General features: G+C 43.1%; 1 long non-coding RNA gene across 1 annotated transcript in view; it reads right to left on the minus strand.

The window, feature by feature from the left end:
• Window positions 1-21,296, minus strand: part of LOC148149188 (uncharacterized) — a 69,778-nt gene that overhangs the window by 42,969 nt on the left and 5,513 nt on the right. Inside the window, exon 2 of the long non-coding RNA XR_015758202.1 lies at window positions 2,655-2,748. This is a non-coding gene — a long non-coding RNA (uncharacterized LOC148149188). The remainder of the gene's footprint in view (window positions 1-2,654; window positions 2,749-21,296) is intronic.

Consider the following 21,296-nt stretch of genomic DNA (forward strand, 5'->3'; position numbering starts at 1 on the left):
TGCCAAAGGCCTTTTACACACCCTTTAAGGAAAGAAATCTGCCAGAAATGGCTGCTCTGGCCTCCACTTGACTCCAGATCCACAGGTGTGTTGTTGACTACGAACTGGCCTTAAGGATGGCACCAAATATTGGCCTTGTCAGTGATGCCCACATTGCAGGATAGGATAAACTATGATCCTTTCGAGGAGACGTTTTTAATTGAAGCCCTTTTCATACACAAGGACACCAACAGAAATATTCTAGAAGCTGACTACCGTCCTAATGTAATTAATAAATTGTTCTGTGCAATTTTCTGAAGTCATTTACAATTATTTAAAATTGTATTATTTGCACGTAGTTGGCTCGATGTCCTGATTAAAATGCTTATTTTTTTTAATGAATCCATCTTCAGCTGCATGAATAAAACTCTACCAGTTTATCAGTTAAATGCATCATGGGCTCTATATTTCTGCATAATTTAAAAAAAAAGCTTTCTGAAACGCCTTATGATTCTGTTGGCTCAGGATTGATTTTGAGTTGGATGCAATGCAAATGAGTTTGAACATATACTTGAGGAGAAAAAATACACTTCGGAAATGAATGTAATTTTGAGTGTAATTTGCTTACAGATCGCTGATTGTGTCCAAAGTGCAAACTCGTGGCTCATGTCTTTAAGTAAATTGTTTTAACTCCTTTGTGTGCTCGCACAGAGAGGCTAATAGCATGCAGTATCTTTGACAATACTCCTTCTGATATAATTCAACATTGGCTGGGCAGGATAATGGTCAACACGTATTTTAAAACATAGCAGAGGTTAAACCGCTCTATTTTATGCATTTACGTTCTGTACTGAGATGTGACAGCTGACATCCTGAGATAAAATAGGGACCTGCAGGCTTATTACATCCCAGACTTCGAAAGAATTTGCATTTGGCACAGTGTGATACTATGTGTAACTATAGAGAAGTTGATCTGGTGACTTCGAATCAGGAGAGATAAGAAATATTGGAAAGTGAAGAGAAATTGTGTTGTGAGACGACACTATCTAGTCATCTTCACAAATTGCATTCGACGGTTTAAATTTTCCCATTGGTTTGTACATGCACACTAGCTTGGAGAGATACTTGCCTAAGAAGGAGAGGTAGCTGGCTGATTTGTACTCAAGAAAGCTGTGTAAAGCAGAAACCTTTGGATTTGAATATGAATACTACTCGATAAACATCTTTTCCTCAGCTAAGCTATCTTGTTACATTTAGTTGTAAGCTTATCACTTTATTTGGAACATTGAATGTTGAAGAAATGATACTTTCATTTGGGAACATAGTGTCCTATTATTACTGAACAAACTCTCAGAATGTTGTCTGGTTAACAATAGCATAAAACCCAATATATCTTATGCCACATTCTCATCTCGGATCTCTTACAATGTATCATATCAGAAACCATGTCATGCACCAATACTATAATCACACTCATGCTTTCACTGGAAAAAATGCCATACCACATCCATATCACACTCTTATCGATTAAGGCTTGATTTTCTGAGGTTTACATTGCACAGGTAGACAATACAAATGAGGAAAATATGCTACAGCTGGCGCAAGCTTGACGAAGAGTGTATTAGTGTTCAAAAAAAGTCCACCTTAAGGTTTTATAGAAACAAACAAACCTGTTGGCCCACCATGCCCATACTAACGAACAAACATCTAACTACACTAATCCCATGACCTGCACTTGGTCCATCGACTACAAGGCCCTGGCATTTTAAGTGTTCATCCAAATGCTTTTTAAATGTTATGAGAGTACCTGCCTCCACCTCCTAGACAGGGTGTTCCGCATTCTTACCACCCTCTGGATGAAAAAAATTCTTCTCACGTCTCCTCTAAACCATTTAGTCCTCAGATTAAGCTTATTCCCTCTGATCTTAGACATGTCTGCCGTGGGAAAAGGTTCTCACAATTTGCCCTGTCTGTTTCTCTCATAATCAGACCGCACGCCCCATCCCAGCGTCCTCTGCTCCAGGGAAAATAAGTTCAGCTTATGCAGCCTATCCACATGATTGACACTTTTCATCCCAGGCAATATCCTGGTGAATCTCCTTTGCACCCTCTCCAGTCCAATCATGTCCTTCCAATAATGTGGTGCCCTGAATTCATACACTATTCCATCTGTAGCCCAACTGATGTTTTATAAGGTTGTAACAAAGACTTTCTTGCTCCTAAATTCTGTGACTCAGCTAATGAAGGGAAGCATCCCGTATGCCTTTTTCCCCATCCTGTCTACCTGTGCTGATACCTTGTACACCAAGGTCTCTTTATTCCTCAGTACTCCCTCGGGACCTACCGTTCATTATGTATATATCCTTTTCTTATTCAATCTCCCAAAATGTATCACCCTACATATATCAGGATTAAATTCCATCTGCCATTGCTCTGCCCAATTTATCAGTTGATTTAATATCAGACTGCAGCCTGAGACCATCCTCCTCACTATCAACAACACCACCAATTGTCATATCATCTGCAAACTTACAAATTATGTCTTGTGCATTCATATCAAAGTCATTAATATTAATAACAAACATCAATGCCTCCACCCTCACTCTTTGTCTCCCACCTGTAAGCCAATTTTGGATCCTGTTTGCCAACTTACCTTGGATCCAATGGGCTCTTACCTTTTGGACCAGCCTTCCTTGTAGAACTTTCGCAAAGGCCTTACTTAAGTCCATGTTTACAGCATCAATTGCACTCACCAATGCATTTGGTCACCTTTTCAAACAAATCAATTAAATTAGTCAGTCACGATCTCCCTCTGACAAATTTATGCTGACTCTTCCTGATCAATCCCTGCCTTTTCAAGTGTTGATTAATCCTGTCCCTCGGAATTTTTTCCAATACGGTCAGTTCTGCTATAACATAGTAGTTCCATTCTCGTGCAATCTTGTGTTAAACGGAAATCACACAATAGCAGCACCATCTATACTCATGGGGCTGGAATCGCATTATAACCAATACACGCTTTAAAGGTTCTCACCTGAGAAACAGTGTCCCAATCGTGGTATGGCAAATTTTCATTAACGAAATGTACATTATAGCAGAATGATCTATATTTTCCCTACCACTGACATCTGTAGTTACCTGGCCTACCCCATCCTACCTGAAACTTCCATATCCTGGACTACTGAGCTACCAGAGTTGCCTATCCATCAAGAATGCCTCAGCAATTGCAAAGAATATCACATTCCCATGTGCTGATCAATGCTCTAAGTCCATCCATATTCCCGATCAAGCTTTAGTTAAGGCTGTTCCCATAATGTGCCCATACTAAAAGGGTGCACCTCTGGATCTGGCTGCCCCGAAGTAGGTTCTTAAAGAAGTTTGCCTTTCATTAGTTCTACTGGATATTGCTACATTTCATTTTATAGACTTTATTCATGTTTTTACTTTCTTTCATGACTCACCTCTACAACATGGTCTTACTATTGAAGCATATAGCCGACTATGCAGTCACACTGTACTGACACTAAGCACAGTGCACTCGGGACATAAATCAACAGCCAGTTATGCACAGATCTGATTAATTTAAATGTGTAGCAGCTGTGTCAGTTCAAATCAGGTAGCCATCTTAAACAATATGATAAATCTCTGTAAAATTTAGGCCCATGCAAATGCATTCAGGAGCTAAATTGCACTAATTAAGTCAGGATATCTAATTTTTGTTTTTGTGGAATGCATTCGTGCACAACCAGGGCCCTGCGGGCTCCAAATTCAAATTTGATATTCATGTTCCTGTTAATTTGTGTAAATCTCAAATGAATGATTCAAGTTGACTGTTCTTGTCTGAATGAGTTAAAGGAGCCACGGCCAACCTTTACCAACTGCCAAAACCCACAGGACTGAAACATAAAACATAGCAAAGGAGATGCTTTACCTTGGGCTTTCAGCCAATGCTGCTACCTACATTTTGAGATACTGCTCTGGAGTATCTCAGGTTTTGGGTGTCTGCAAATACACTGTCCCTGATCCTTAAAACTAAAGGAAGATTTTCAACTTATTATGGACTGTAATAGTCCATTATTTACATCTATACAGAATAGGTTATTAAATGCAGCAGCTCACGTGTATGGAATGAGCTGCCAGAGGAAGTGGTGGAGGCTGGTACAATTACAACATTTAAAAGGCATTTGGATGGGTATATGAATAGGATGGGTTTGGAGGGATATGGGCTGGGTGCTGGCAGGTGGGACGAGATTGGGTTGGGATATCTGGTCAGCATGGACTGATTGGACCGAAAGGTCTGTTTCCATGCTGCACACCTCTATGACTCTATGACTCAATAACTTGTACAGTGTCTCACACTCACTCCTTCAGACCATTTTAGACTCACCATGATTTATAGGAATCTCATCCATAGATTCACATTGGCATGGAAGGAAAACAGGGATAAAGAACTATACTGCACTTGTCCTTGTCCCTAAACCTAACCCCAAACCTCACTCTAAACCCAATCTTCGGTCTAAACCTAAACTTAATCCTAACCATAATCCTTAAACCATGGACCACAGTTAGTGAAGAAGGCAAGAGGACAAGATTTCTGCTCAATGGTTAACAAAAACTCTGAGTGGCTGATTGGATACTTTATTCAGGAGCATTAGGAACTTACTGGGAGATATCTAATTTATTGCAAAGCTTCTAATTTAAGATGATATATGAGAGCTGAGCATCAGCGAACACCACTATATCAAAGATCCTTTTTCCTTTCACTTAAGTGACTTGACAACCATGTCCGAGTGAAAATTGCTCTGGATCTTTTCAGCAGAAGCATGATAAATGACTCATGGATATTTCCATAGGTTAGTTCACTAATTGTATGAGTTTTATTATTAATGAATGAATTAACTATACATTTTATCTGAGGATAAATGACCTAATATTGAATTGTGAACTCACTCGTGACAGTAAACGGAATGCTTGATAGTCAAGCTGTTCTTTGACAGCAGCACTACGTGATTTCAGAATGCAACCTGTATACATGCCTCGTTTGACATTGAGCATGAAATGTTGGGGACAATATTGTTGGGAAAATTATGTACATAATTATTTCTGTACAAATCAGTTGATGAGTTCAGGAGATTAAGAGCTATGAGGAGTTGTGAATCTTCTGAAATTTTGAATGATTTATGCTGTTCTGCTGTTTCATTTGCATCAAAACAACAACATTTCTCTATCAGTCTCCCATTATTCTTAAGAATTGCTGAGCTCGCATATTAATCAGTCAGAAATTGAAGTCTTTAACTACAGTGTAAGTATCCTTTTAATGACGTGATCATTGTAAATGCAATGCAAATCAACCTTTGGTTGGCCCAAAAGTGCAGAAAGGGAACAACTAATCCACATTTTCTTTTCCCTCATTTTATTTCCCTTTCTGAACTTGATTTCTCATTCACGTTCTTTATGTTCTCTTTTCTCAGTCTCCATCATTAACTTGTGTTGTTTAAATAGATAAATTGTTGATTCTGCCATTCTTCAGAGGGTCCTGCTACACTTGCAATTATCCTTTCTGCAAAAACATTTCAAACTGCCGAAGTTCATCTATTGATGCATGCTCCATGGGAAAAAAATGGTAGTCTCTAATCTTTTTCATTTTCATGCCATATCATATCAATGAGCTGCATTGTGCTTTTTGGGTTCCTTTAGCCTATTCATTTTAAGTCTTGATACTTTTGGTGTCAACAGGCTTGCTGCAATTTCATCCTATGAGCCGCTAAGATATGTTATTCTATTTGTTAGCCCATGTAATAAAAACTACTAAGACTTGAATTCTTATTTAGATAAACATCTAGAAGTTTGTTAAACTCTGACTGTGTACATAAATATGACACGTCAGCCTTACATATGCAGACTGCATTACATCCTTACTTTAACTGCAATTAGATTAGATTCGATTAGAATCCCTACAGTATGGAAACAGGCCCTTCAGCCCAACATGTCCACACCGACCCTCCGAAGAGTATCCCACCCAGACCCATTCCCCCTAACTAATGCACCTAACACTACAGGCAATTTAGCATGGCCAATTCACCTAACCTGCACATCTTTGGACTGTGGGAGGAAACCAGAGCATCGGGAGGAAACCCATGCAGACACGGGGAGAATGTGCAAACTCCATACAGACAGTTGCCTGAGGCAGAAATTGAACCCGGGTCCCTGGCGCTGTGAGGCAGCAGTGCTAACCCCTGAGCCACCGTACCTTACCTACATAGTTGATTAACTGACTAACTGCTGGTTTATTAAATGTACAGAGAGTAAAATAGAGACCTTTATTACCATATGTTATATGTGATAATGTTAGGGTGCAGTACTTTTCTAGATCTGTGCAATAATACATCATCCTAATTTTTCTGTTGAAGACTGAAAAACACCTGTTCTAATACATATATGCAAGAATGCACATTTTAAGTCTCGATACTTTTGGTACATTCAGCTAACATTAGTTAATTAGGCTAAGAAAGCAAGCATATAGCTTGTGACAGATGAGAAAGTTTCACAGAACTTGAAGCCATTCTGTAGAACGGAGTATGGGCAGTGCACTCCCATGTCCCTGATGTCCAATGGTCTTTGGTGGCAGCTGTCTTTGTTCTTCCCTTGGGCTGATGTAGGAGACCTCCTGGTCTTCCTTCACCCCCATGCTTTTGCTTGCACTGCTCTCTGCCCACCTACCCAGATCGATGGACCTTATTCTGGGGCTGGTCATTTCGACTGTGTCAATCACCTGTCTAGATCCTCTGAATTAATGACCATGGGCAGCTACTCACGATGCCAGATCTCCATTATTCCCTTTCCTACTTCCACTTGAAAGCTGGCATTTTTACAATGTCACTGGATCAGGTCCATATACAGTTATTATAGGGAAGATCATGTGGAATAATGATTTTCATAATTCTCAAATTTAAATTATAGACAAAATTCTGAAGGAGGTTCAGGAGCACAATATCCTGTGTGTATATTTATATATACACATAGATCATTGGTATACAGATGGAGATAAACGTAAGCAAAGAGTACAGTATCTTTGGCTTTATTAACAGAATATAAGAGCAAGGAAGTGATGTTGATTTTGTAAAAGACATTTGTTAGACCTCAGCTGGAGTACTGTGTAAAGTTCTGGCTTCAGATGTTAGGAAGGGTGTGAATGCATTGAAGATCGTGCAAAAGCAATTTACAAGAATGTTACTCGGGATGAGAAAATTCCGTTATTAAAGAAGTTCAGATGTTCTCCATGGAGAGAAGAATGCTAAGTGAAGATCCAATATAAAAGTTTTTAAAATCCTGTAAAAGCAACAATGAGAGACCTTAGATTTAAAGAGGCCTGCAAAAGAGGCAAAGATGATAGGAGAATAAAGATTTTCAGGAGAAAGTGAGGACTGCAGATGCTGGAGATCAGAGCTGAAAAATGTGTTGCTGGAAAAGCGCAGCAGATCAGGCAGCATCCAAGGAGCAGGAGAATTGACGTTTTGGCATGAGCCCTTCTTCAGGATAAAGATTTTCACTCAGCCAATCCTTAGGGTATGGAATGCAATGCCGAGAAATGGTGAGGAGGCAGCTTCAATTAGTCATAGAGTCATAGAGATGTACAGCACGGGAACAGACCCTTCGGTCCAACCTGTCAATGCCAACCAGATATCCCAACCCAATCTAGTCCCACCTGCCAGCACTTGGCCCATATCCTTCTAAAATCTTTCTATTCATACACCCATCCAGATGCCTTTTAAATGTTGCAATTGTACCAGCCTCCACCACTTCCTCAGGCAGCTCATTCCATACACATACCACCCTCTGCGTGAAAACATTGCCCCTCAGGTCTCTTTTATATCTTTCCCATCTCACCCTAACCCTATGCCCTCTAGTTCTGGACTCCCTGACCCCAGGGAAAAGATTTTGTCTGTTTATCCTATCCATGTTCCTCATAATTTTGTAAACCTCTATAAGGTCACCCTTCAGCCTCCGATGCTCCAGGGAAAACAGTCCCAGCAAGTTCAGTCTGTCCCTATAGCTCAAATCCTCCAATCCTGGCAACATCTTTGTAAATCTTTTTTGAACCCTTTCAAGTTTCACAACATCTTTCCAATAGGTAGGAGACCAGAATTGCATGCAATATTCCAACAGTGGCCTAACCAATGTCCTGTACAGCTGCAACATGACCTCCCAACTCCTGTACTCAGTACTCTGACCAATAAAGGAAAGCATACCAAACTCCTTCTTCACTATCCTATCTACCTGTGACTCCACTTTCAAGGAGCTATGAACCTGCACTCCAAGGTCTCTTTGTTCAGTAACACTCCCTAGGACCCTACCATTAAGTGCATAAGTCCTGCTAAGATTTGATTTCCCAAAATGCAGCACCTCGCATTTTTCTGAATTAAACTCCATCTGCCACTTGTCAGCCCATTGGCCCATCCAATCAAGATCCTGTTGTAATCTGAGGTAGCCCTCTTCGCTGTCCACTATACCTCTAATTTTGGTGTCAGGGCATTGCCTGTTTATTTGGGTAAAATTAAAGTGCAAGGGTACAGGGATAAAGCAGGACATTGGTAGTAAGTAATGATGCTCATTTGAAGAGCCAGCAGAAGAACAGTGGACTGAATGGCCTTCTTCTGTGCTATAAGATGTCTACGATCGTAACTTGGCTGTGTTACTTTTGCAGGGAGCAAGTGAGGACTGCAGATCAGAATCAAAGAGTGTGGCGCTGGGAAAACACAGCCAGTCAGGCAGCATCCAAGGAGACACTTCGGGCATAAGCCCTTTGTCAGGAATGAGACTTGTGGACCGGGGGGTTGAGAGATAATTGGGAGCAGGGAGGGGCGATGCCACTTTTGGAATATGTGTACAATTCTATTCACCCTGCTAAATGAAGGATATTGTTAAACTTGAAAAGGTGCAGAGAAAAATTACAAGTCTGTTGCTTGGCCTGGAGGGTTTGTTCCTGGAATGTTGGAGGCTGAGTGGTAATACTTCCAAATGGCATAACTTGAGCTGAGACTTGCAAGCGCCTATGATTGTAATGTACATCGGTAAGTACAAGGTACTGCCACAACATTCATTGAATTCTTCAGTATGACATGAGCCATATCTTGTCTTTTTCTTACAGGAGCTAACAGTGTGACAGTGGGAGATCATTAGTATATCATGACTAATCCTGTCTTGGGGGCATATCACATCAATGCATAACTATTCAGGAAAGATTTCATTGCCCATTTGACCTCAAATCATTGAAAATCATTTTTCAAAAACCTCTCAGAAGTGGAACTCATCAAATGCAAGTAGAAATGGGCAAGAAATATTGGTGTTGACAGCAACACCAGATTTCAGATGAAAGAATTTTAAAAATCCCTATGAGTCAATATGCAGGGCTCAGTAAGTCTGCAAAACATTGGCAAAAAAATTAGTTGGCACAAAACAGACTTTACTTGTTCTTCACTTCATGGTTATTGAAAACACTGATTGGAGTTTGCAGTCAGTTCCCTTATCCTTAAAATGTAGTGTGGTTGGAAGGCAGGGAGGACTTAAAAAAATAACAAGAATAGAGCATAACCTTTTGACTCATTGGTCTTATCCTTCCAGAATACCATCCCTGTATCGCAAATGTATTGGCTAAATAGTTGCTATCAGCCCTGTGCAGCCAAAATCAGTGGAAAAAGAATTCAATAATAAAATACAATTTTGTGCCTATAACAGTCATTCAATCTGCAACAATAGGTTCTGTAGTCAATGAGAACGTTAAAATTGAGTTCCTCAATTCAAGTTTTTCCTGACAATGTGACCAGGTTATTGACCACTGTCTCCATTAATTTTTCCCATCTCTATATGAAAAGGTACATTCTGATCCACGAATATAGGCCACTCAGCCCATTAACTCTTCACTGCTATTGATTTAGATCATGGTTAATCATCTACCTCTTTGTCACTTTCTGGCACTACTTTCATATCCTTTGATATAACAATCTCCAGAAATTGATCTGCTTCAGTCTTGAACATGCTCAGTAGTTGAGTTTCTATAGACCTTCGCTAGGGAAGAGAATTCCACAGATCTACCAACCTCCAAATGAAGGAATTCCTCCTCGTCTCAGTCTTACGTTATACTATCTCGCCTGGTGTTGGACTCATCCATTAGGGAAAGCACTTATCTACATACACCCTGCCATACGCTGGAAGAATTTTATGATGAGGTCATCTCATATCCTTCGAAAATCAGGGAAATACAGACCCAGTCTCATTGATCTTTCCTCATAAGACAATCCAGACATCTCAGGTTTCAGTTTGGTGAACTCCTATTGCAAATAGATTCTTTGGCCAAAACAGTATACAGTACTTCAGGAGGGGGCACACAAAGCAGCAAGGCATCTTTATCCATTATCAAATTTACTGGCGATGAAAGCCAGCATATCATTTGTGTGCCTCAGGGTGACATTGTGGCTCAGTGTTTAGCACAGAGCCAGGGACCTGGGTTCGATTGCAGCCTCAGGAAGCTGTCTGTGTGGAGTTTTCAAGCTCTTCTTATGGCTGAGTGGATTTCTGTCACATGCTCTGGTTTTGTCCTATAGTCCAAAGATGTGCGGGTTAGGTGGACTGGCCATGCTAAATTGCCTCATAGTGTATCCTGGGATGTGTACAAGCTAGATGGATTAGTCATGGTAAATGTGGGGTTATGGGGATAGGGTGGGACACTCTTTGGAGGGTCGGTGCAGAGTCGATGGGCCAAATGGCTTCTATCACAGAATCCCTGATCCCTAATAACTTGCTGCACTTGCACACTAACATTCAGGAACTCATGAACAAGGATGCCCAGGTCCCTTTTGAGATCTGCACTTTCCGATGTCTCACTATTTAAGATATATTCTACCTTTCTGACTTTCTATCAAAATGAATGACTTCACACTTATTCACATTATATTCCATCTAATTTGTCCAAGATGTCTTGAAGCTTCCTTGCATCCTCCTGACAAATTACATTTCCACCCAGTTTGATGTCATCAGCAAAATTTGAAATATTGCAATTAGTCCCATATCAGGACCATTTGCCCCTTAGGCCCCTTTTAAATCTTTCCCCCTTCATCTTAAACCTATGCCATCTAGTTTTAGACTCCCATTACCGGGGAATTTTCTGATTCAACATGTGGATGTACCAATGAGTGAAGGTGCAAAACCTTACCTACTCTTGGGAAATAAAGCAGGGCAGGTGACTGAGGTGTCAGTGGGGGAGCACTTTTGGACCAGCGACTATAATCTAATAGTTTTAAAATAGTTATGGAAAAAGATAAACCAGATCTAAAAGTTGAAGTTCTAAATTGGCAGAAGGCTAATTTTGATGGCATTAGGCAAGAACTTTCAAAAGCTGACTGGGGGTAGATGTTCTCAGGTCAAGGAATGGCTCAAAAATGGGAAGACTTTAGAAATGAGATAACAAGAGTCCAGAGACCGTGTATTCCTATTAGGGTGAAAGGAAAGGTTGGTAGGTGCAGGGAATGCTGGATGACGAAAGAAATTGAGGAGTTGGTTAAGGAAAAAAAGGAAGTATACGTCAGTTATAGACAAGACAGTTTGAATGAATCCTTAGAAGAGTATAAAGACAGTGGAAATATACTTAAGAGGGAAATCAGGAGGGCAAAAAAGGGACATGAGGTAACTTTGGCAAATAGAGTTAAGGAAAATCCAAAGGGTTTTCACAAATACACGAAGGACAAAAGATTAACTAGGAAGAGAATAGACCCCCTCAAAGATCAGCAAGGTGGCCTTTGTGTGGAGCCATAGGAGATGGGGGGGATAAGAAATGAGTATTGCATCAGTATTTACTGTGGAAAAGGACATTGAAGATATAGAATGTAGGGAAATAGATGGTAACATCTAGAAAAATATCCATATTACAGAGGAGGAAGTGCTGGATGTTTTGAAACACATCAAAGTGGATAAATCCCCAGGACCTGAACAGATGTACCCGAAAACTCTGTAGGAAGCAAGAGAAGTGTTTGCTGGGTCCCTTGCTGAGATATTTGTATCATCGATAGTCACAGGTGAGGTGCCGGAAGACTGGAGGTTGGCTAACATGGTGCCACTGTTAAAGAAGGGTGGTAAGGATAAGCCAAGGAACTATAGACCAGTGAGCCTGATGTTGGTGGTGGACATGTTGTTGGAGGGAATCCTGAGGGACAGAATGTACATGTATTTGGAAAGGCAAGGACTGATTAGGGATAGTCAACGTGGTTTTGTGCATGGGAAATCATGTCTCACAAACTTGATTGAGTTTTTTGAAGAAATAACAAAGAGGATTGATGAGGACAGAGCAGTAGATGTGATCTATATGGACTTCAGCAAGGCGTTCAACAAAGTTTCTCATGGGAGACTGGTTAGCAATGTTAGATCTCATGGAACACAGGGAGAACTAGCCATTTGGATACAGAACTGGCTCAAAGGTAGAAGACAGACGGTAGTTGTAGAGGGTTGTTTTTCAGCCTGGAGGCCTGTGACCAGTGGAGTACCCCAAGGATTGGTGCCTGTCCATTATGTTTTGTCATATAAGTGATGTGGATGTGAGCATAAGAGGTATTGTTAGTAAGTTTGCAGATGACACCAAAATTGGAGATGCAGTGGACAGCGAAGAAGGTCACCTCAGATTACAATGGGATCTTGATCAGATGGGCCAATGGGCTGAGGAGTGGCAGATGGAGTTTAATTTTGATAAATGAGAGGTGCTGCATTTTGGGAAATCAAATCTTAGCAGGACTTATACACTTAATGGTAAGGTCCTAGGGAGTGCTGCTGAACAAAGAAATCTTGGAGTGCATGTTCATAGCTCCTTGAAAGTGGAGTCACAGGTTGATAGGATAGTGAAGAAGGTGTTTGGTATGCTTTCCTTTATTGGTCAGAGTATTGAGTACAGGAGTTGGGAGTATGATCCTTACTGTCGTACCACCTTCATGAGTGAGCAAGAAGGCAGGTCCCAAATCCAGGTGGAACATGTTGCTGCTGTACAGGACATTGGTTAGGTCACTGTTGGAATATTGCATGCAATTCTGATGTTGCCAGGGACGGAGGATTTGAGCGATAGGGAGAGGTTGAATAGTCTGGGGCTGCTTTCCCTGGACTGTCGGAGGCTGAGGGGTGACCTTATAGAGGTTTATAAAATCATGAGGGGCACGGATAAGATAAATAGACAATGTCTTTTCTTTGGGGTGGGGGAATCCAGAACTAGAGGGAAAAGGTTTAGGGGGAGAGGGGAAAGATATAAAGGAGACGTAAGAGGCAACTTTTTCACACAGAGGGTGGTTCGTGTATGGAATGAGCTGCCAGAGGAAGTGGTGGAGGCTGGTACAATTACAACATTTAAAAGGCACCTAGATTGGTATATGAACGGGAAGGGTTTGGAGAGATATGGGCTGGGTGCTGGCAGATGGGACTAGATTGGGATGGAATATCTGGTCGGCATGGACGGGTTGGACAGAAGGGTTTGTTTCAATGCCGTACATCTCTATGACTCTATGAAAAGACCCTGTCTATTCACCCTATCCATGTCCCTCATGATTTTATAAACCTCTATAAGGTCACATCTCAGCCTCTGACACTCCAGAGAAAATAGCCTCAGCCTATCAGCTTCTCGCTATTGCTCAAACCCTCCAACCATGGCAACATCTTCTCTGCACCATATCAAGTTAAACAATACCTTCCCAGGGAGACTAGAATTCATTCCTGGTTAGCGATGTGCTGGAAAACAAATTGCAACCTTTACCATCACAGTCCATAGCTCCAGACTACAACAGGGACATGAAAGTGCACGTGTTTGCAGCAATTCAGACTTAGCCAGTTGGGTTGTCAGAATGCAAGAAATCGGCACCAAAATCACAGGGGTTGCTCCATGTTCCACCTGGATTTGGGACCTGCCTTCTTGCTCACTCATGAAGGTGGTACGACAGTAAGGATCATACCTATCATTGGATAGAAAACTGATGACTCGTATTGGCTCCTCCTCTTTGTGTGTGGAGCAGTCAGTGAGTGCTGATTACTCACAATGAGATATATTCCTTTCCCTCTGTTCATGACGTGCACGCTGTTGTCTACACACTGTGACTTTCTTTGCTCACCAGCAGCTCTCAATGTGCCAGGAAAGTGGATGGGGTTTACCAGCTCTCTGAAGTTGGGCTGGGAGGCAGCAGGAAGTTATATAATGACATCCGGAAGAGTCTGTCATTTTCCCACTGGTGTGGGATATTCTCAACAGCAGAATTAAAGCCAAGGCAATTGCCAATGCACAAGAAATCTATGGGAAACTAAACAAAATGATGGCCACTTCTCACCATCACTGACATTTTACAAACATTGGGACAGGACCCCTCTGGGTGGGGACAATGTCTGGTAGACCCCATAGAGAGCTCCCAGTAGATTCCTTGTGAAGGGACGGAGGTCAAGGATTGGTGGTGGGTGGGGGAGGGGGGTGGGGGTTGGTGTCCAGAGAGGTAGATGATCCTTCCTTCGTGGTCACTTCATGCCTGAAGGATGGACGTACATTGGCAGTGGCTGACCTCGTGGCTCAGCCTAAAAGAGCAGCTCAGTGAACAGGAAGGTTATACAGCCTTCAAGGGCATCTCAATATGCAGCAGTCACCCAGATGATGGGATGCCTTATTATTGGGACAGTAATTCTGCACTTTAACCAACTGGGAACACGCAATTCTGTACATGATCCCAATGTACTTCAGTCTTTGGAGAATGAGGTGATTCAATTTGTCCAATCCATTGGGCATTATATCTATCCCTCAGCCTAATTTTTGGACTAAATTAGATTAGATTCCCTACAGTGTGGAAACAAGCCCTTCGACCCAACAAGTCCACACCGATCCTCTGAAGAGTAATCCACCCAGACCCATTTCCCTCTGAAAACTATGGTCAATTTAGCATGGCCAATTCACCTGACCCGCATACCTTTGGGTTGTGGGAGGAAACCACAGAAAACCCACGCAGACACGGGGAGAATGTGCAAACTCCACACAGACAGTTACCTGAGGCTGGAATCGAATCTGGGTCACTGGCACTGTGAGGCAGCAGTGCTAACCACAGAGGCACTATGCTGCTGCCTCAATCTACAGAAAGAGATCCTTGTAAAAGTACATGATGCAGACAGTGCAAGTTAATAAGCAAAGAGAACAGGCAATTGAGGATCTTGGTGGGATGTGGAGTCTAATCTGAAAACACAAGCATGGGCTAGATAGCACTAAGAATCCTGATTATTGTATTTTATGTGAGGAGTCGATGAGGGACTTTGAAATTAATGGGAAAAGAAGAAGGCTATTAAGCATGCTGAGTAGAAAACTAAGGAGAGATGGAAGTATTTTGTTAAGAAGAACCTGACTAATAAAAATAAATCAAAAGTAAGGTAAGCTACATATTAGCCTAACAACAGTCGGTGTAGTCACTTTGATCAAAGGAAAGAAACAGGAAATTTGGAGGGTACAAAAGATGTGAAGAATTAGGATAGATGTCAACATGTAAGGAAATGTGCAGGAAAAGAAACAATCAGGGAATCAAAAACTAAAAAAGAAAAATATTGAAGAATGCCGATTTCCATTAAATACAGTTTCAGACCATGACCTCCCTGTCCATTCGACCGGAACCACCTCCCTATCGCTCAGACTGTAACCAGCTCCCATTCCTCAGACTACAATCATTTCCCCATCCTTCAGACTATGAGCACGTCCTTGTCCCTCGAACAGTAACCTCCCTGTCCCTCAGATCATAACCACCCTGTCCCCTCAGACCATAACCTCCCTGTCCCCTCAGCCCATAACCTCCCTGTCCCCTCCGACCATAACCTCCCTGTCCCCTCCGACCATAACCACTCTGTCCCTCCGACCATAACCTCCCTGTCCCCTCCGACCATAACCTCCCTGTCCCCTCCGACCATAACCTCCCTGTCCCCTCAGACCATAACCTCCCTGTCCCCTCCGACCATAACCACTCTGTCCATCCGACCATAACCTCCCTGTCCCCTCCGACCATAACCACTCTGTCCCTCTGACCATAGCCTCCCTGTCCCCTCCGACCATAACCTCCCTGTCCCCTCCGACCATAACCTCCCTGTCCCCTCAGACCATAACCTCCCTGTCCCCTCCGACTGTACCTTCCCTGTCCCTCTGACTGTAATCTCCCTGTCTCTCAGACCATAATCTCCCTGTCCCTCCGACCATAACCTCCCTGTCCCCTCCGACCATAACCACTCTGTCCCTCCAACCATAACCTCCCTGTCCCCTCCGACCATAACCTCCCTGTCCCCTCAGACCATAACCTCCCTGTCCCCTCCGACCATAACCACTCTGTCCCTCTGACCATAACCTCCCTGTTCCCTCCGACTGTACCTTCCCTGTCCCTCTGACTGTAACCTCCCTGTCCCCTCAGACCATAACCTCCCTGTCCCTCAGACTGTAACTTCCCTGTCCCCTCAGACCATAACCTCCCTGTCCCTCAGACTGTAACCTCCCTGTCCCCTCAGACCATAACCTCCCTATTCCTCAGACTATAACCTCCCTGTCCCCTCAGACCATAACCTCTCTGTCCCTCAGACTGTAACATCCCTGTCCCCTCAGACCATAACCTCCCTGTCCCTCAGACTGTAACCTCCTTGTCCCCTCAGACCATAACCTCCCTGTACCTCAGACTGTCGCCATCTCCCTGTCCCTTAGACTGTAACCATCTCCCTGTCCCTCACTCTGTAACATCTCCCTGTCTTTCAGACTGTAACCAGCTCCTATTCCTCAGACGATAATCATTTCCCTGTACCTCAGACGATAATCATTTCCCTGTCCTTCAACTTTAAGCACGTCTCTGTCCCTTAGACCATAGCATCCCTTTTCTTTAGACAGTAACCAACACTTTGTCAATCAGACCACAACCTCCCTGTCCCTCAGACCGTAACCTCCTTGTCTCTCAGAACATAACCACCTCCCTCTCCTTCAGACAGTAACCAACTCTCTGTCCATCACACCGTAACCTCCCTGTCTCTCAGACCATAACCTCCCTGTCTGTCAGACTGTAACCACTACCCTGTCTCTCACACTGTAATCTTCCTGTCCTGCAGACTGTTACCTCCTTGTCCCTCAGACTGTAACCTCCCTGTCCCTCAAACTATAACATTTCCCAGTCCTTCAGACCGTAACCTCCCTGTCCCTCAGACTGTAACATCTCCCTGTCCTTCAGACTGTAACCAGCTCTAGTTCCTCAGACTATAATCATTTCCCTGTCCCTCAGACTACAATCATTTCCCTGTCCATCAGACTATAAGCACGTCCCTGTCCCTCAGACCATAACCTCTCTGGCCCTCCAACTGTAACCTCCCTGCCCCTCAGACCATAACCTCCCTGTCCCTCAGACCATAACCTCTCGTGCCCTCAGACTGTAACCTCCCTGTCCATCAGACCATAAATTCCCTGACCTTCAGATAGTAACCAATTCTCTGTCCATCAGACCACAACCTCCTAGTTCCTCAGACCATAACCACCCTGTGTATCAGACTGTTACCTCCCTATCCCTTCGACCGTAACTTCCCAGTCCCTCAAACTGTAACCTCCCTGTCCCTCAAATCGTAACCATGTCCCTGTCCTTCAGACCATACTATCAACCTGTCTCTCAGACTGTAACCACCTCCCTGTCCCTTCGACTGTAACCATCTCCCTGTCACTCAGACCATACCCTCCCTGTCCCTCAAACTGTAACCACCCTGTCCCTCAAACCAACCATCTGACTGTCCTTCAGACCATAACCATTACTCTAGCCCTCAGACCATAACCACCTCCCTATCCCTCAGACTGTAACTATCTCCCTGTCCATCCGACCATAACCATCTCCCTGTCCCTCAAACCGTAACCATCACCCTGTCCCTCAGACTGTAATCATCTCCCTGTCCCTCAGACCGTAACCATCTCCCTGCCCCTCAAACTGTAACCGTCACCCTGTCCCTCAGACAGTAATCATCTCCCTGACCCTCAGACCATAATCACCTTCCTGTCCTTCAGACCATAACCATCTCCCTGTCCCTCAAACCGTAACCTCTCTGTCCCTCAAACCGTAACCACTTCCCTGTCCCTCAGACCGTAATCTCTCTGTCTCTCAGACCATAACCACCTCCCTGTCCCTCAGACTGTAATTAGTTCCGTCTCTCAGACCGTAATCACCTCCCTGTCCCTTAGACTGTAACCAGCTCCTATCCATCAGGCTGTAACCACTTCCCTGTCCCTCAGACTGTAACCAATTCCTATCAATCAGACTGTGACCACCTCCCTGTCCCTCAGACTGTAACCAGCTCCTATCTATCAGACTGTAACCACCTCCCTATTCCTCAGACTGTAACCATCTCTCTGTCTCTCAGACTGTAACCACCTCCCCATCCCTCAGAATGTAACCATCTCCCTGTCAATCAGACTGTGACCACCTCCCAATCCCTCAGAATGTAACCATCTCCCTGTCAATCAGACTGTGACCACCTCCCCATCCATCAGACTGTAACCGACTCCTGTCCATCAGACTGTAACCAACACCTGGACCTCAGACCGTAACCATCTCCTTCTCCCTCAGACTGTAACCAACTCCTGTCCATCAGACTGTAACCAGCACCTGGTCCTCAGACTGTAACTAGCTCCTGTCCCTCAGACTAATTATATCTCTGTCCCTCTGACCATAACCACCTCATGCAAAGGGCTGAATTATAGTTAAGTCTGAATACCCAGTGTTTGCTGTATACAGAAAGCTAATTGCATAGCATGTTCATTGAGTTATTTAGCAAATATGATAGCCAATCTGATGTGAAGTATAAGAGCAATAATACAATTATGGGAAGTACGACATCAAAAATCAAATAATTGCCTTGTTAAGACATTGGTCAAAATGATAACAAAAGGGGGTATTTTTGGCATAGAAACTGTAACCAGTTTTCAGTGGGGCAGCATGGTGGCTCAGGGTTAGCACTGCAGCCTCACAGTGTCAGGGATCTGGGTTACATTCTACCCTTGGGTGCTCTGGTTTCCTCCCACCATCCAAAGATGTGCAGGTTGAATGGAATGGCCATGGGAAATGCAGGGTCGCAGGGATAGGGTAGGCGATGCGTTAGGGTGGGATGCTCTTCGGAGGGTCAGTGTGGACTCAGTGGGCTGAATGGCCTGCTTCCGCACTGTGGGGGTTCTATGATTCAATGAGGTCACAGGTCGATCTGGACGTACGGTGAGTTTTCAGCAGACATTTTACTAGCGGCAGCTAATGAAGAGGCCATTACTATGGCCAGTATCCAATTGTAGACGGTGGTCCCTCTCTCAGAGCTGCCAATACAGCAGTCATAAACAATTGCTTCTTTCCTGTTTATCTCTCCTCTCAGGATGGTGCCTTGTGAACCTTGAGTCTGGACTAATCTGTTGTGCTCTCACATAATCCTGATAAGTTCAAATGGCACATTTTGCAGTGTCGTTTTCTAATGTCTGCTGCTCTCTCATTCTGCTGTCCTTTATCAATGATGCAGATATTCCTCACATAGCTTATGCATTCTGCTCCTCAGGTTTAAATCAGTAAGTTCAGTTGCAAATCACAATTTCAATTTCTTCTAGTTGATTGAATTTAAGTTTCTCTTTTGCTGGGTTGGGCAACTCTTTCTTTTAGGTGATGGTCCATTTCTTAGATTCAAGCTGAGTTTCATCTTTGCAGGAAAGATCTCACCATTCCGCCTCCATCGTATTATTTAAAAAACAAGCAATGTGCAGTGTTCAATTGGGTGATGGGAAGATTATTCAGTGTTGGTGGGTGCAATCACATGATTCGATGCTTCACCATAGAAAGCAATTTACAACTGAAGTAGAGTAGCAGGACCTTTCTCATTGCATCACCCGAACAAAAGAAAATATTTGGACTTGGATCATTTTCTCTCTTTTCTTCACAGATTGGTTCTCTTCTGCAGATTGTCTGCACACTAACCTTCATTCCTAGTTCTTATTACTCTATCTATTGTGGTTCCTGTTAGAGCTAGACCATTCTGTTGATAAACCTTGAGCACAAAGATTATTGCCAGGTGAACCTATAACTCTGTTTCATGTACTTACAAGGAGGGTAATGCGATGACTGTGGTCTGATGGACAGTTAATAAGATACTCCCCTCATAACAAAGGGAGAGACAGAGAGAAAGAGAGAGGTACAATACCTCTGACGCTAAGCAGCATTAAAGGCTGTTTCTTCTGTTAGCTTTCAGTTCTCTTTCCTCTGCACACATTCCATTCAATTGTTTTTTTTTCCACAGTAACGTGGGTTCAAAGAAAGATGGAAGTATCAGCATAACAATTGAGGCAGTGGGTAACCACATAGAGCTGGATGACCCCGGAAGAGAAGGGAAGTGAGCAAATGAAATAAATCTCCATGTAGTCTTCTTTTTTTCCCCAGGAGTGCAGCATACCTTGGATAAAAGATGTTAATAATCAAGCTACCAATAATTATGCCATTGTGCAAGGAATTTTCCATTGAGAGTCCCTACAGATGTGGCATCATCTTTGAAATGTGTAATAACAGGTTTTTGCAGACTGGGGCTTTTGGCTGGATTTTTGCGAAGGATATTAATGGTAGAGGATCCTAATTATTCCAGTCTCATGAGAAGCCTTGATATCTGCTCATACATATCAAAATGATTTTATAATAAACTTTTCTGAAGACTCCCTCCTGGGAGAAAAGCTTTGAGAACATTAGAATAATACTACAGTAAACTCTGCATTGTCTCATGATGTGAAATGGACAGATACATGCAAGTAACTGTTCTCACACTTTGCTCGTTTTCACATTAAGCCCATTTGTCAGGCGATGGCAGAAGCCCTGGCGTGATTTCACTATTCTTCCAGCTTGCAGCTCTTATTCCCTCAGTGTACATTCAACTCTGAGCTGGAACATTGCAAGTCAACTTCTGCCCCAAGACCAATTTCAGCAGACACTTCAAAGTGTACTCAGGAGTGTGGAAAGCACCCTCTTTTGGCTGAAGCAGTGAACTGATGTCCTGCCTGCCCTCCCAAGTGACAGACACACACCGCTAAGCCCTGGGACTTTACAAGGAAGAGAAAAGATGTTTTCCATGGTATCCTGGTCAATTTTAAATGCACACTCAACAAGGGCAGTTTGGTGGCTCAGTGGTTGGCACTGCTGTCTTATAGTGACCTGGATTCAGTTCCTCCCTCGGTGACTGTGTGGAATTTTCACATTGTCCCCGTGTCTGCATTGGTTTCCTCCAGTTTCCTCCCACAGTCCAAAGATGTGTAGGTT

The sequence above is a fragment of the Chiloscyllium plagiosum genome, unplaced genomic scaffold (genome assembly GCF_037043375.1).
Source record: "Chiloscyllium plagiosum isolate Xiang-an unplaced genomic scaffold, Cpla_swu_hap1 HiC_scaffold_9, whole genome shotgun sequence".
Lineage (NCBI taxonomy): Eukaryota > Metazoa > Chordata > Chondrichthyes > Orectolobiformes > Hemiscylliidae > Chiloscyllium > Chiloscyllium plagiosum.